The sequence below is a fragment of the Lactuca sativa genome, chromosome 4, assembly GCF_002870075.4.
Source record: "Lactuca sativa cultivar Salinas chromosome 4, Lsat_Salinas_v11, whole genome shotgun sequence".
Taxonomy (NCBI): domain Eukaryota; kingdom Viridiplantae; phylum Streptophyta; class Magnoliopsida; order Asterales; family Asteraceae; genus Lactuca; species Lactuca sativa.
Genome location: NC_056626.2, coordinates 66,786,485 through 66,790,414, shown reverse-complemented (window position 1 = coordinate 66,790,414; position 3,930 = coordinate 66,786,485). Strand labels below are relative to the sequence as shown.

Here is a 3,930-nt window from a genome sequence, read left to right as displayed (position 1 = left end):
GGAAACAAAGCACAGCAAAGGAAACTGCAGAGGGGACAGAAATTGATAATAACAAGAAAAGGGTAAAACTGGAATAAACAATTTTTCTAAAGGCTGCACAATGAACAAAGAAACACAGAGATATAGTAAAGGACACAGGGGATAATTGAGGCAATGTATACTTTATTCACTGAACAAAACAAAGCTAAACTGGGAATACAAACAACGTACATTTGCCTGTGAATTTAAACTAGAAATTAGCTAAAAACTAGGAAACAAACTTGACTAATTGCTGTAGACCAGGGACTACTTCTCTGACTACTTTGATTTATTCTTCTAAACTACTCAAACTTAAAACGTGCTTAATAATAAAAGAAAACACCTGAATTATTATAACAAAGAATGTCATTGCCTTTCATTCATTTCACTATGCCTGTTAATAATTCTATTAGCTAAAAACTTGTTGCACCCTTTACTGTGACTTTTCATTCATATGGTTCTTGGTAGTAATACCAAACAAAAGAAAGCTGTCAAAAGATTTTTCAAGCTTTTGACCAAACTTCCCGTATGTCTTGAATACAGTAGATCACATTTGATAGAGACATCACATTGACAGTTATCTTGACACATGTTTCTTCTTTCTTATTCTTGGTTTCCCATTTATGAAAATGAACTGAAGGGAACTTGAAAAACATGCAACATTTAGCTATTTACTAGACCAAATGAATTTGTGTTGTTGTGCATGCAATCCATGTTTTCATTTAAACAACTCATCTAAAGAGACAGGCATAAACCAGGAAAAGCTGATAATACCCTTTGTCTTCTTTCTTAGCTTCATACAACACATACCCATAATAATTGTAAGAACGAAAGAAGGTTAGCATCTATGCCTGAGAAAAGGGAACATCATATGTTGTTCTTGCTTCTCAAACTAACTTTTTGACAACATAGTTCCTTATGAAGCTTCACAGATAACAGCAACAACAACATGTGAACTACCAATATCAATTATATTAAAATAGTTAATCGTGGCTAATATTCTTCTATAAAACATCACGTGAAAGAGAGATACATTTATGCAGATCACCATATACAACTTGTAATGATGCTCTGACCAAAATACCCTGTGCATGCTTTTGCTGATTCCACGAACATTGGAGTTGCCACTTTCTTGTCACGAATACCTGACCAAGCTAACCTTTTTCAGAAAACTTGACCAACTGATCACCATGTTTCCACATTAATGACTACTTTGAAACTTGCTTGATCAAACTGCCCCTGTACATCTTTTTCTGTTGTCAACAGCGTGTGAGATTAATCATCATGCGCATCAGCATGAAAATCATACTATTTTTGTCACTTTGCAAGCATTTCTTTTCATTGGTTCAGTGAAAGACCAATCAATAAATGAGTGCACCAACACAAGACGAAATACAATGACCTCAAATGAAGTATACCAACATGAGAATTCTTGGAGCATTAGCTTGAGAGGCTTTAAATGGAGGATCAGCGAGAATCTATATCAGCGTGAAAACCCAAGCATAAAGCACATCAGCGAGAGAGTCTCATCAGCTTCAATCTTCCTTCTTACTTTTGCACATCTTATTTGACTAAAGCCACTTGAAAAATGCAAAACCTGTTCTTTGACAAAGACTTCACATAATAATACATACAAGCAAAACCTTGACCAAAAGAAATGTCAAATCTAATGAGAAAACATTAAACAAAAACAAAACTTGCACAAAACATTTAACATGGGCACCAAAACCATAGACACAACCTTTCTTCGGTGAGAAACACAACTAATGTGGATTATTTTAAAAATCAGACTCTCTCACATCCTAAAATAATTAAGAAACAACCTTAGGAACCCATTTGAGTCTGGGTTTTGGACCATACCTCGCATCTGAATATTTCGGATCTGATTAGAACATCTAGCTTGGAGTTTCAGAACACTTCTCTTCCTTTTCTGGAGATTTTTGTTTCCAATGAATTTTTCCAATTTCACTTGAAGGCTTCTATTCAGAATCAGTAGATGTACCTTTTGAAACCTATATCTTCTTTGGTTTTGTGTGACCCGACATCTTTTTCAATTTGTGTTTGACTCTATAAAAAGATTTAACTAAACAAGAACATACATCATAGAACTTACCTGATTGAGCTCTTCTTCTTCTTTTCCTTTTGATTTTCGAGGTTCTGAATAGGGTTTGAACTTTTAAATCTTCAATAGATCTTAGATTGAAATTTATAACCTTACTATCGAAAATTTCTGATAAGATAAAGAGATATTAGCTTCAAATGTTTAAACATGTATGAACTCTTTTCATCATCATCATCATCTTCTTCTTCTTCTTCTTCTTCTTCTAGTTTTTCGAGTTTCTGAAGAAACCTTGAACTTTTGAATCTTGATTGTATAAAAAACCCACTCTGATACCAATTGATGGTTTGTAACGATCGGATACACTCAAGTGAATAATGAAGAACAAGAAAAGAACAAAGAATAAAGATAATCACAAAGATGCTTTCACTAAGAAAGAATGTTCTCACTAAGAGAACGAGGTCACAAAGATGGCCACCAAGACCAACATTAGGGTTTTACCCTAATTTTGATTATATACAATTACAATAACTGAAATCCCACTAATTAAGGGATGTATACATATCTAAGTAAACATCTAATCCTAATCACCAAGATTACAGATCAAACATATATTCTATATATACAATGTATAACTTCCTTATATACAACTGATATCTTCCTTATATATATATATATATATATATATATATATATATATATATATATATATATATATATATATATATATATATATATATAAGTGAAATCTTCCTAATATACACTGATCAATAAGATAATGGGATCATGCTGACGTTGATTACACTAAAGTTAGCGATGACACTGGTGGTTAGCGTGTAGTGTTTAACTCATCAGATCATAAGGTTTGACCACACACACACACACACACACACATATATATATATATATATATATATATATATATATATACAATTAGTTATATTCGAAAATTATAATCCCTAAAATAATGGCTCGACTTCCCTTAAATCCAGTCCCACTAAATAACCCTAAAATAAGCACCAGACAACATATATATATATATATATATATATATATATTTCCCCTTTGTGGCCATAAAACAAAAACGCCTCCAACAGGTGCATCTCTGTCTCTATCTTCGGCAATCCCGAACAGCAAGTTTCCAACGATCACAACAAGCTACCACGTATCCTCCATCCTCTGTCTCTCGATATGTCTATTTTCCTTCCATTTTATGCATTTCCAGTTTCTTTATCTTGTATCATTTTCTATGGATTTAACTTTGTTGATTTTTGGTTTTTCACTTCCGCAATCAAGTGCATATTATGTAATACCCTTACATGCATGTATGTAATCAAGCACCAAAACAATGACCCATCCCTTCATTCCCCATCACTATTGCCCTCCTTCTTCCTGGTAGCAATCGGCACCGCTGTGTTCTTTCCCTGGAAGAACGATCACGGTTTGATTCAGGTAACCTAGAGCACCATTGATTACTTTTTCCCATAGTCTCTCTTTTTGCATGGTTGATTCCCTTCTCTCCATTTTTATGTTACTTTTGACTTGAATTTTTCTATTTTCCTTAATCGTTTTCATGCTACCGATCCCAATCTTTTTTTAACTCCATTGATGAATTTTGGTCGAATTCTTAGTGATTACAATAACTGCCCATGAATTCACTCAGAAGAAGAATATGTGCTGATCTAGAATATACATATTGATCTCACAATCATTGTAAAGTTATGATCCACCCACCTTGGTAAGTTTTTAATTATTTCTTGTGTTCTAATCCTTCTTGAATAACTAAACAAACAAAAACTTATTTTTATGGCATATATATTTTTTTATTTCTAAAAGCTTTATAGCTTTTTTCC

General features: G+C 33.0%; 1 long non-coding RNA gene across 1 annotated transcript; it reads right to left on the bottom strand.

Moving 5' to 3' along the window:
* Positions 1-970: 970 nt before the first annotated feature.
* On the bottom strand, positions 971-2,705 carry LOC122197643 (uncharacterized). Its single transcript, XR_006191257.1, has 2 exons — positions 2,132-2,705; positions 971-2,039 (listed from the first exon to the last, which is right to left on the bottom strand). It is a non-coding gene; the product is annotated as an uncharacterized LOC122197643 (long non-coding RNA).
* Between the last annotated feature and the right edge of the window lie 1,225 nt (positions 2,706-3,930).